The sequence below is a fragment of the Elephas maximus genome, chromosome 4 (assembly GCF_024166365.1).
Source record: "Elephas maximus indicus isolate mEleMax1 chromosome 4, mEleMax1 primary haplotype, whole genome shotgun sequence".
Taxonomy (NCBI): domain Eukaryota; kingdom Metazoa; phylum Chordata; class Mammalia; order Proboscidea; family Elephantidae; genus Elephas; species Elephas maximus.
In genome coordinates, this window is record NC_064822.1 from 45021823 (window position 1) to 45035685 (window position 13863).

Below are 13863 nucleotides of genomic sequence, written 5' to 3' on the forward strand. Positions count from 1 at the left end.
GCTAGCAAGCGACCATCTAAGTTGCATCAGTTGGTCTCAACTCATCTGGAACAAAGGAGAATGAAGAACACCAAGGACACAAGGTGATTACGAGCCCAAGAGACAGAAGGGGCCACATAAACCAGAGACTACATCAGCTCTAAACCAGAAGAACTAGATGGTGCCCGGCTATAACCCATGACTGCTCTGACGAGGAACACAACAGAGAAGTGAGAGAGCAAGAGACCAGTGGGATGCAGACCCCAAATTCTCATAAAAAGACCAGGCTTAATGGTCTGACTGAGACTAGAAGGACTCCGGTGATCATGGTCCCCAGACCTTCTGTTAGCCCGAGACAGGAACCATTCCCAAAGCCAACTCTTCAGACAGGGATTGGGCTGGACAAGGGGATAGAAGATGATACTGGTGAAGAGTGAGCTTCTTGGATTAAGTAGACACAAGAGACTATGTTGGCATTTCCTGTCTGGAGAGGAGATGGGAGGGTGGAGGGGAGTCAGAAGCTGGCCAAATGGACTAGAAAAGAGAGAGTGGGTGGAATAAGTGTACTGTCTCATCAGGGGAGAGCAATTAGGAATATATGACAAGGTGTGTATAAATTTTTGTATAAAAGCCTAACTTGATTTGTAAACTTTCACTTAAAGCACAATAAAAATTAAAATAAATAAAAAATAAAAGATTCTCAGAGCCTCCAAAGCCAGGCCCGGTGATCTGCTCCCAAAAGGTCTCAGCCTTGAAAACCCTGTAGAGCAGTTCTACAGTGACACACATGGGGTCACCATGAGTTGGAACTGATTTGATGGCAACTAACAACAACTAGAGAGGAAGACAGACATGCAAACAGCAAGAATAAACTGTGGTTCCTAGGCTGCAGTCTTTACAAAGAGGAGCCCACTTGGCGCAGTGGTTAAGCACTTGGCTGCTAACCCAAAGGTTGCCCTTTCAAACCCACCAGCTGATCCAGGGGAGAAAGATGTGGCCATCTGCTTCCATAAAGATTTACACCCTTGAGAGGCAGAGGCAATATAGCGGAATAGACAGAAGCTTCCTGCGAGCCCTCTTTACAACAAAGACCTGAAAAAACAAGTGAAAACGAGTATATTTGTGACAAGCTGGTAGCCCTGAGCTTCAAAGGTAAACTTAGAAAATGAACTGAGGGGCAGGGGGAGGAAGACACTATTCAGAAGCAGAGAGGAGTTAACGGACCTGAATCGCAGGGTGCCCTCAGGCACCATTCCCGGAGCAGCGGCAGCGGGCTGTTACTAGAGTTCAGCTGCAGTTTCCTCAGGGAGAAGCAGCCAGCCACACAGCCTACTCACACCTCCGGAGCCAGAGAAGAACAGCACTCTTGGCAAAAGCTAAGTGCTTGTATATATTTTAACACGCCCCCCCCACCCCCAAGCCAGCTTCAGCAGCTGAATTCCCTGGGCCTGAGATAGGCACTCTTGAGCACCTACAGCTATCCTCCCAGCCTTGGGGAAGGGAAAAATTTGCAACTGGGGGAAAAGATAATTTGCTAGCTCCACTAACTGAGGGAGCTCAGGACAGAAGTGGCATAAATGGTCCAGGTGTAAATGGTCTGTGGACGTTGAGCACCTATCCCCTCTGCATAGACCTGTGTGGGCCTATTTTGGGAGAACCGTTTCAGCTGTGCAGTGGAGAGGTGGATGTTTAATGTTTGACATTGCTTTGCCTATTACACAAGGTCCTCACCTACCCACATCAGGGACCTAAGGACTGGTAGCTCCACTCAGGTCACCCAGCCACCCACAACAGGGGTCCAAGGATAACTGGTACCTCCCAGTCCTTACAACCAAAAACTTTGGGTGCTCATGGTCCATTTAAAGAACCCACCCACCTGCACGCCCTAGGGAACATGGACACGCTTTCCTCAGAGACACTCGGGGGTCGGATCTCAGCCTCCTTCCTTGTTCAGAGCGTGACCCCCTGCTGCAATCAGATACCAGTATATATGACAATCACCCCTACCCCTCTAAGACTGTAGGACAGAGCCTATATCACACACTTGATTATCAGCTACCTGGAAACCTGAGCTTAATTCATACAAGAAAACTGAATGGACTCCTAGACTGACATACCTGAAAACAGCTCTGGCCATCTGGGGACAGGACGTCAAAACTCCAAAGGCAAAAATAATCAAGCTTGCTCATTCAAGCAACCCGTTTGGGTATATCCAAACAAAGCAAGAAGCTATAACACAGTAAGCAAGCATAAACTAATACAATAACTTACAGATGGCTTGGAGACAACAGTCAATATCAACTTACATAAAGAAACAGACCACGATCACCTCAACAAACTCTCAAAACAAAGAATCCCGGGATCTTCTTGATGAAAATGCATTCCTGGAATTACCAGAGCCAGAATACAAAAGTTTAATATACAGAACCCTTCAAGACATCAGGAAGGAAATGAGGCAATACACAGAACAAGCCAAGGAATGCACAGATAAAGCAATTGACGAAATTAGAAAGATTATTCAGGAATATAATGAAAAGTTTAATAAGATGGAAAAATCCATAGACAGACAGCAATCAGAAATTCAGAAGATTAAAAATAAAATTACAGAAGTAGACAACTCAATAGAAAGTCAGAGGAGCAGATTGACCACGTAGAAGCCAGAATTTCTGAACTCGAAGATAAATCACTTGGCACTAATATATCTGAAGAAAAATCAGATAAAAGAATTTTAAAAAATGAAGAAACCTTAAGAATCATGTGGGACTCTATCAAGAGAAATAACCTACGAGTGACTGGAGTACCAGAACAGGGAGGGATAACAGAAAATACAGAGAGAATTGTCAAAGATTTGTTGGCAGAAAACTTCCCTGATATCGTGAAAGATGAGAAGATATCTATCCAAGATGCTCATCGAACTCCACATAAGGTGGATCTTAAAAGAAAGTCACCAAGACATATTATAATCAAACTTGCCAAAACCAACGATAAAGAGAGAATTATAAGAGCAGCGAGGGATAAACGAAAAGTCACATAAAAAGGAGAGCCAATAATAATAAGCTCAGACTGCTTCGCAGAAACCATGCAGTCAAGAAGGCAATGGAATGACATATTTAAAAAATTAAAGGAAAAAAATTGCCTGCCAAAAATAATATATCCAACAAAACTGTCTCTTAAATATGAAGGTGAAATTAAGATATTTCCAGATAAACACAAGTTTAAGGAATTCATAAAAACCAAACCAAAACTACAAGAAATACTAAGGGGAGTTCTTTGGTTAGAGGATCAATAATATCAGGTATCAACCCAAACTAGAACACTGGGCAGAGCAACCGGAAGTCAGCCCAGACAGGGAAATCCAAAAAAACAAAGCAAGTTTATACAAAAAAAAAAAAAAAAAAAAACCTCAAAACAGGGTAACAGTGATGTTATTATATAAGAGAAGACAACATTAAAATAATAAACAGGGACTAAGAAATGTAATCATAGACCTTCCATATGGAGAGGAAGATACCGCAATACAAGGAAATAAAAGTTAGGTTTAAATTTAGAAAAATGGGGGTAAATAATAAGGTAACCAAAAAGAAGACAAACTATCCTACTCATCAAAATAAAATACAAGAAAAAAAATAGAGACTCAACAGAAACAAAATCAATAACAACAAATATGAGGAAAGGACAATATATACTCTACTCAGCACATAAAAATTAAGTGGGAAAAAGAAACTGTCAACAACACACAAAAAAAGACATCAAAACAATAGCACTAAATTTATAAAAAAAATTACCCTGAATGTAATGGACTAAATGCACCAGTAAAGAGACAGAGAGTGGCAGAATGGATTAAAAAACAAGATCTGTCTGTATGCTGCCTACAAGAGATACACCTTAGACTTAGAGACACAAACAAACTAAAGCTCAAAGGATAGGAAAAAACATGTCAAGCAAACAACAATCAAAACAGAGCAGGAGTGGCAATATTAATTTCTGACAAAATAGACTTTAAAGTTAAATCCATCAGAAAGGATAAGGAAGGACACTATATAATGATTAAAGGGACAATACACCAAGAAGATATAACCATATTAAATATTTATGCACCCAATGACAGGGTTGCAAGATACATAAAACAAACTCTATCAGCATTGAAAAGTGAGATAGACAGCTCAACAATAATAGTAGGAGACTTCAACACACCACTTTCAGTGAAGGACAGGACATCCAGAAAGAAGCTCAATAAAGATACAGAAGATCTAAATGCCACAGTCAACCAACTTGACCTCATAGAGGTATACAGAACACTCCGCCCAACAGCAACCAACTATACTTTCTTTTCTATTGCATATGGAACATTCTCTAGAATAGACCACATATTAGGTCATAAAGCAAGCCTTAGCAGAATCCAAAACACTGAACCATTACAAAGCATCTTCTCTGACCATAAGGCCATAAAAGTAGAAATCAATAACAGGAAAAGCAGAGAAAAAAAATCAAACACTTGGAAACTGAACAATACCCTGCTCAAAAAAGACTGGATTATAGAAGACATTAAGGATGAAATAAAGAAATTCGTAGAATCCAATGAGAATGAAAACACTTCCTATCAGAACCTTTGGGACAGCAAAAGCAGTGCTCAGAGGCCAATTTATATCAATAAATGTACACATCCAAAAAGAAGAAAGGACCCAAATCAAAGAATTACCCCTACAACTTGAACAAATAGAAAGACAGCAACAAAATAAACCCACAGGCACCAGAAGAAAACAAATAATAAAAATTAGAGTAGGACTAAATGAAATACTAATACCCAGAGCCACTGAGAACTAAATGAAATAGAAAACAGAAAAACAATGGAAAGAATCAACAAGACCAAAAGCTTGTTCTTTGAAAAAATCAACAAAATTGATAAACCACTGGCCAAACTGACAAAAGAAAAACAGGAGACGAAGCAAATAAGCTGAATAAGAAATGAGATGGGCGAAATTACAACAGACCCAACTGAAATTAAAAGAATCATCAGATTACTATGAAAAATTGTACTCTAACAAATTTGAAAACCTAGAAGAAATGGGTGAATTCCTAGAAACACACTACCTACCTAAACTAACACAAACACAGGTAGAACAACTAAATAGACCCATAACAAAAGAAGAGATTGAAAAGGTAATCAAAAAAACTCCCAACAACAAAAAAGCCCTGGTCCAGACAGCTTCGCTGCTGAGTTCTACTGAACTTTTAGGGAAGGGTTAACACCACTACTACTAAAAGTATTTCGAAGCATAGAAAAGGATGGAATACTCCCAAACTCATTCTATGAAGCCACCATATCCCTGATACCAAAACCAGGTAAAGACACCACAAAAAAAGAAAATTATAGGCCTGTATCCCTCACGAACTTAGATGCAAAAATCCTCAACAAAATTCTAGCCAATAGAATTCAACAATATATCAAAAAAATAATTCATCATGACCAAGTGGGATTCATACCAGGTATGCAAGGATGGTTCAACATTAGAAAAACAATTAATGTAAACCACCACATAAATAAAACAAAAGAACCACATGATTTTATCAATTGATGCAGAAAAGGCATTTCACAAAGTTCAACATTCATGATAAAAACCCTCAGCAAAATAGAAATAGAAGGAAAATTCCTCAACATAATAAAAGGCATTTATACAAAGCCAACAGCCAACATCAGCCTAGATGGAGAGAGCCTGAAAGCATTTCCCCTGAGATGGGGAACCAGACAAGGATGCCCTTTATCACCACTCTTATTCAACATTGTGTTGGAGGTCCTAGCCAGAGTAATTAGGCTAGATAAAGAAAGAAAGGGCATCCAGATTGGCAAGGAAGAAGTAAAATTATCTCTGTTTGCAGATGACATAATCTTATACACAGAAACCCCTAAGGAATCCTCCAGAAAACTACTGAAACTAATAGAAGAGTTCAGTAGAGTATCAGGATACAAGATAAACATACAAAAATCAGTTGGATTCCTCTACACCAACAAAAAGAACATCGAAGAAGAAATCACCAAATCAATGCCATTTACAGTAGCCCCCAAGAAGGTAAAATACTTAGGAATAAATCTTACCAGAGATATAAAAGACTTATACAAAGAAAACTACAGTACACTTACTTCTGCAAGAAACCAAAAGAGACTTACATAAGTGGAAAAACATACCTTGCTCATGGATAGGAAGACTTAACATTATAAAAATGTCTATTCTACCAAAAGCGATCTATATGTTTAATGCAATTCAGATCCAATTCCCAAAGCCATTCGTTAATGAGATGGAGAAACAAGTCACCAACTTCACATGGAAGGGAAAGAGGCCCTGGATAAGTAAGGCATTACTGAAAAAGAAGCTCAAAGTGGGAGGCCTTACTTTACCTGATTTTAGAACCTATTATACCGCCACAGTAGTCAAAACAGCCTGGTACTGGTACAACAACAGATACATAGACCAATGGAACAGAATTGAGAATCCAGACATAAATCCTTCCACATATGAGTAGTTGGTATTTGACAAAGGCCCCAAAACAGTTAAATGGGGAAAAGAGTCTTCTTAACAAATGGCGCTGGCATAACTGGATATCCATCTGCAAAAAAAAAAAAAAAAAAAATGAAACAAGACCCATACCTCACTCCATGCACAAAAACGAGCTCAAAATGGATCAAAGACCTAAATATAAACTCTAAAACGAAAAAGATCATGGAAGAAAAAATAGGGACAATGTTAGGAGCCCTAATACATGGCATAAACAGTACACAAAACATTATTAAGAATGCAGAAGAAAAACTAGATAACTGGGAGCTCCTAAAAATCAAACACCTATGCTCATCCAAAGACTTCACCGAAAGAGTAAAAAGACTACCAACAGACTGGGAAAAAACTTTTAGCTATGTTGTTTCCGATCAGCACTTGATCTCTAAAATCTACATGATACTGCAAAAACCCAATGACAAAAAGACAAATAACCCAATTAAAAAATGGGCAAAAGATATGAATAGACACTTCACTAAAGAAGACTTTCAGGTAGCTAACAGATCCATGAGGAAATGCTCATGATCATTAGCCATTAGAGAAATGCAAATCAAATCTACAATGAGATTTCATCTCACTCCAACAATGCTGGCATTAATCCGAAAGACACAAAATAATAAATGTTGGAGAGGCTGTGGAGAGATTGGAACACTTCTACACTGCTCGTGAGAATGTCAAATGGTACAACTACTTTGGAAATCAATTTGGTGCTTCCTTGAAAAGCTAGAAATAGAACTACCATACAACCCAGCAATCCCACTCCTTGGAATATATCCTGGAGAAATAAGAGCCTTTACACGAACAGATACATGCACACCCATGTTTATTGCAGCACTGTTTAGAATAGCAAAAAGATGGAAGCAACCAAGGTGCCCATCAACGGATGAATGGATAAATAAATTATGGTGTATTCACACAATGGAATATTATGCATCCATAAAGAACAGTGAGGAATCTGTTAAACATTTCATAACATGGAGGAACCTGGAAGGCATTATGCTGAGTGAAATTAGTCAGTTGCAAAGGACAAATATTGTATAAGACCACTATTATAAAAACTTGAGAAATAGTTTAAACTGAGAAGAAAACATTCTTTTGTGGTTACGAGAGGGGGGAGGGAGGGAGGGTGGGAGAGAGGTATTCAGTAATTAGATAGTAGATAACTACTTTAGGTGAAGGGAAAGACAACACACAATACAGCGGAAGTCAGCACAACAGGACTAAAACAAAAGCAAAGAAGTTTCCTGAATAAACTGAATGCTTCGAAGGCCAGTGTAGCAGGGGCAGGGGTTTGGGGACCATGGTTTCAGGGGACATCTAAGTCAATTGGCATAATAAAATCTGTTAAGAAAATATTCTGCATCCCACTTTGAAGAGTGGTGTCTGGGGTCTTAAACACTAGCAAGCCGCCATCTAAGATGCATCAATTGGTCTCAACCCACCTGGATCAAAGAAGAATGAAGAACACCAAGGACACAAGGTAATTATGAGCCCAAGAGACAGAAAGGGCCATAGGAACCAGGGACTACATCATCCTGAGACCAGAAAAACTAGATGGTGCCCGGCTACAATCGATGATTGCGCTGACAGGGAACATGACAGAGAATCACTGAGGGAGCAGGAGACCAGTGGGATGCAGACCCCAAATTCTCAAAAAAAGACCAGACTTAATGGTCTGACTGAGACCAGAAGGACCCTGGTGGTCATGGCCCCCAGACCTTCTGTTGGTCCAGGACAGGAACCATTCCGGAAGCCAACTCTTCAGACATGGATTGGACTGGAGAATAGGTTGGAGAGGGTTGCTGGTGAGGAGTGAGCTTCTTGGATCAGGTGGACACTTGAGACTATGTTGGCATCTCCTGCCTGGAGGGGAGGAAATGAGAGGGTAGAGGGGGTTAAAAGCTGGTGAAATGGACACGAAAAGAGAGAGTGGAAGGAGGGAGTGGGCTGTCACATTAGGGGGAGAGTAATGGGGAGTATGTCCCAGAACCCAGGAGTATGTAGCAAGGTGTATATAAGTTTTTATGTGAGAGACTGACTTAATTTGTAAATGTTTACGTAAAGCACAATAAAAAGTATTAAAAAAAAAAAAGAGAGAGAGAGAGATTAAACTGTGATTAGGTCTATTTTTGCTGAAGATCATTCAAAAGTGGTTACAAGAGTACATCAACAGGGAACTGCCAGAAATTCAAACTGGATTCAGAAGAGATGTGGAGCAACAATATCATTGCTGATGTCAGATGGATCCTGGTTGAAAGCAGAAAGTATCAGAAAGATGTTTACCAATGTTTTGTTGACTATGCAAAGTCATTCAACTGTGTGGATCATAATGAATTATGGATAACATTGTGAAGAATGGGAATTCCAGAACACTTAATTGTGCTCATGAGGAACCTGTACTTAGACCAAGATGCAGTCGTTCTAACAGAACAGGGGGGATACTGTGTCGTTTAAAGTCAGGAAGGTTGTGCATCAGGGTTGTATTCTTTCACCTTACTAATTCAATCTGTATGCTAAGCAAATAATCCAAAACGTTGGACTATATGAAGAAGAATGGGGCATCAGAATTGGAGAAAGACTAACAACCTGTGATATGCAGATAATGCAATCTTGCTCGCTGAAAGTGAAGAGGACTTGAAGATTAAAGACCACAGACTTCAATACGGATTACACCTCAACATAAAGAAAACAAAAACCCTCACAACTGGATCAATAAGCAACATGAGAAACAGAAGTTGTCAAGGACTTCATTTTACCTGGATCCACAATCAACACCCATGGAAGCAGCAGTCAAGAGATCAAACGACGTATTGCATTTGGCAAATCTGCTGCAAAAGACCTCTTTAAAGTGTCAAAAAAGAAAGATGTCACTTTAAGGACTAAGGTGTGCCTGACTCAAGCCATGGTGTTTTCAATCACCTCATATGCATGTGAAAGCTGGACAATGAATGAGGAAGACTGGAGACGAACTGATGTCTTTGAATAATGTTGTTGGCGAAGAATATTGAATATACACCATGGACTGCCAGAAGAACGAACAAATCTGTCTCAGATGAAGCACAGCCAGAATGCTCTTTAGAAGCAAGGATGGTGAGACTTTGTTTCACATACTTGAGACATGTTATCAGGAAGGACCAGTCCCTAGAGAAGGATATCATGCTTGGTAAAGTAGAGGGTCATGGAAAAAGAGGAAGACCCTCAATGAAATGGACTGACGAAGTGGCTGCAACAACGGGCTCTAGCATAACAACAATTGTGAGAATGGCACAGGACCAGGCAGTGTTTCATTCTATTGTACATAGGGTCTCTGCAAGTGGGAACCAACTGGATGGCACCTAACAACAACAAGGCTATTGTGAATGTCTGCACAGAGTGTGGAATCACAGATTAGAGAAGGTCCAATTTCCTGGAGGTGTCAGGAGCAGCTTCACAGAAAAGATGACTGTTAAAGTGGGTCTTGAAAGATCAGTAAGAAATTGTCAAGCCGAGAAGAGAGAGTGCAGATTACAAGCAAAAGGGAAAGCACAAGTGAAAATACAAAAATCAAAGACAGGTGTATCAGAATATTCTAGGCTTGGTAAAAATCTCAAAATCATGGTGGCTTAAAATAACAAACTTTTGTTTCCCATGTTACATGTCCATCACGAGTTGGGTGGGGGCTTTGCTGAGGGAGCAACCACCAGTTTAAACTTACTAGTCACTATGGCAGAGGGAATGAGGGGCACTGGTGGTTCAGTGGTAGAATTCTTGCCTTCCGTATGGGAAATCTGGGTGTCTTAATCTAGCGCTGCTGTAACAGAAATACCACAAGTGGATGGCTTTAACAAAGAGAAATTTATTTCTTCACAGTAAAATAGGCTAAAAGTCCAAATTCAGGTGTCAGCTCCAGGGGAAGGCTTTCTTTCTTTGTTGGCCTTCTCATCAATCTTCCCCCAGAGTAGGAGCTTCTCTGCACAGGGACCCCAGGTCCAAAGGATGCGCTCTGCTCCCAGTGTTTCTTTCTTGGTGGTATGAGGTCCCCATGTCTCTCTGCTTGCTTCTCTCTTTTCTACAGCAAAAGAGATTGGCTGAAGGTACTACCTAATCTTGTAGACCTCATCGATATAATCGCCATTAATCCTTTTTATTACACAAAGTGATAGGATTTACAGCACATAAGAAAATCAGATAAAATGGTGGACAATCACATAAAATGGTAGCCAATCACACAATACGGAGAATCATGGCCCAGCTAAGTTGAGAGATATTTTGGGGGGACACCATGCAATCCATGACACTGGGTGTGATTCCTGGCAAATGTACCTTACGTGCAGCCACCACCCATCTGTCACTGGAGGCTAGTGTGTTGTTATGATGCTAAACAGGTTTCACTGGAGTTTCCAGACTAAGACAAACTAGAAAGAAAATCCTGGCGATCTACTTCTGAAAATCGGCCAGTGAGAACTCTATGGATCACAACAGTCCAATCCCATTGTGCCATAAATCAGGGGCCAACTCCACAACAGCTAACAACAACATGGTAGAGGGAAAGCAAGCCAGGCCTTGCTCTGACAATTAATTGCTCTGTCAACACACATCCCTTCAATTCAGGAGTAACTGGCCGGATGTAGTAACACAGCCCTGTCCTACCACAAAAGGGCTGGGAAGTGCAGTCCTACCATGACAAACAGTGTGAGTGACTGCCACAAAGATACCTTGTGAAGCTATGTGTTCAACAAGTGGTGGCGTGTGTACCCTGGTTAGTGTAGTGGGCACGGAGGAGGAAGTGGCGGAAACAAGGCAGGAGAAACCTTTAAGGATTTGATGGTGAAGGACCTTGAATGTTCTCGCTTAATATTTTTAAGTGCTTTAGCAAGTATGACTATCAGGGTTAAAGCTATAGCCACCCCGCTGTACATTTCATTACACTGCCACCCACAGAAAGAGCATGCGCTTTTGGCTGTGTTTTTTTTAATACTGGGTGAGTCCAACCTCAACCGTGGTAGAACACTATACGCCTTATGGAGGAATTCAGACCAGAAGCTCCAGGGAAAACTGCATTATTCCTTCCCACCATTCCACTTCTTGATGTTAGTAAAAGATTTCACTTATAGGAATCCTGAGTCTGGGATGAAGTCCTAGGAATGTGCCAAAGACAGACGTTCTAATTAGCCAGGATTCTGAAATGCAATCTACTGTTTGAGCATCCCTGCAGCCATTGAAACCTCAGAGAGAGTCAGGATCACTTCTCTGAATCTTAACTTCAGTTCAGCCGAGCTGCGACCTTGGAATTGTGTTATTGGTGAGTGGGTGGGTACAGTACTCACAAGTGACTCTGCAAACATCCTGATACAGGAAACAAGCCAACAAGTAATTGGGTTTGTCAGTCGGCCTGGTAAGAGCTGTTTGCATGTTCAGGCTTTTGCCTTAGGGCTACTGCAAAACAACTGAGTGGGTGCAATAGAGGGGTTTTCAACTTGACTTGGGTGAAAGACATCGCTCTGTGTCCCAATACTGGTGCACTGATACAGAGTAAAACCAGAATAAGGTGCTGTGCAGAATAAGAGAACCAAGGGCTCCTCTGACCTCTAACTCACTCCCTGACTTCAGGGATTTTCCAATCCTTTCTTCAAATGGGGATAACATATGGGGATGGATAACGTCTGCAAAGCACTTTGGACTTCTCAGAAGAAAGCCAGCAGATAAACATAAGGCATTAACAGTATGAAACTTTTTTTTAAATAGCTGTCACATCTGGCAAAGACTTTCACTAGATTGCTGCATTTTGTGTTAGAAGTAAATAATCCTAGAATTTCACGAAGTTCTTGTTTCAGTCAGGGGTTTTCTAGTTGAAGAAAACCTATCAATTAGCTAAATCCTAGGTGAGTCCCTGGTATTTCAAACGGTTTACATGCTCAGCTGCTAACTGAAAGGTTGAAGGTCAAAGTCTACCCAGAAGAACCTCAGAAGAAAGGCCTGGCAAGCTACTTACAAATAATCAGTCACTGAAAACCCTATGAAGCACAGCTCTGCTCTCTCATACATGGAGGTGCCATGAATCAGAATCAACTTCATGGCAACTGGTATCTCAATACATTATTTCCTAAGAGTATTTTGCCACTGGGCATTAGCTCTAAAGCAAAACATTTTTTCTATAACCAGAAATATATAGCAGGTTTTATCTTTAAAGCATAAAACCTCAAGCAGAGGCCAATATTTATATAAAAGGAAATCACTTGTAACTTTTTAATTAAAAAAAATAAGTGATGCTCCTTCAAGCAACAATGTGTCTTCTACTTCTCCAGGTGTTTCTAAAAAGAGGAAAGGTGAAAGGGAAAATGTTGTTAGGTGCCATCAAGTCAGTTCAGACTCATAGCGACCCCCATGCACCATCCTCACAATCATTGCTATGTTTGAGCCCATTGTTGCAGCCACCGTGTCAATCCATCTCCTTGTGGGTCTTCCTCTGTTTAGATGACCCTCTACCAAGCATGATATCCTTCTCCAGGAACTGGTTCCCCCGATAACATGTTCAGAATACCTGAGACAAAGTCTCACCATCCTTGCTTCCAAGGAGCATTCTGGCTGTACTTCTTCCAAGTCAGATTCGTTGTTCTGGCAGTCCACGGTATATTCGTTATTCTTCACCAACACCGTAATTCAAACGCATCAACTCTTCTTCAGTCTTCCTTATTCATTGTCCAGCTTTCCCTTGCATATGAAGCAATTGAAAACACCATAGCTTAGGTCAGGCACACCTCAGTCCTCCAAGTGATATCCTTGCTTTTTAACACTTTAAAGAGGTCTTTTGCAACAGATTTTCCCAATGCAATACATTGGTTGATTTCTTGACTGTTGCTTCCATAGGCGTTGTGGATCCAAGTAAAAAGAAACCCTTAACAATTTCAATCTTTTCTCCATTTCTCATAATGTTGCTTATTGGTCTAGCTGTGAGGATTTTTGTTTTCTTTATGTTGAGGTGCAATCCATACTGAAGGCTGTAGTCTTTGATCTTCTTCGGTAAGTGCTTCAAGTCCTCTTCACTTTTCAGCAAGCAAGGTTGTATCTCATCTGCATACCACAGGTTGTTAATGAGTTTTCCTTCACCCTAATGCCAGGTTTTTCTTCATGTAGTCCAGCTTCTTGGATTGTTTGCTCAGCCTACAGATTGAAAAAATACTGTGACAGGATATAACCCTGACATACACCTTTCTTGATTTAAACCACCAAGTATCCCCCTACTCTGTTCGAACGACTGCCCCTTGGTCTATGTACAGGTTCTGCATGAGCATGACTAAGTGTTCTGGAATTCATATTCTTGGCAATGTTAAACATAATTTGTTATGATCCACACAGT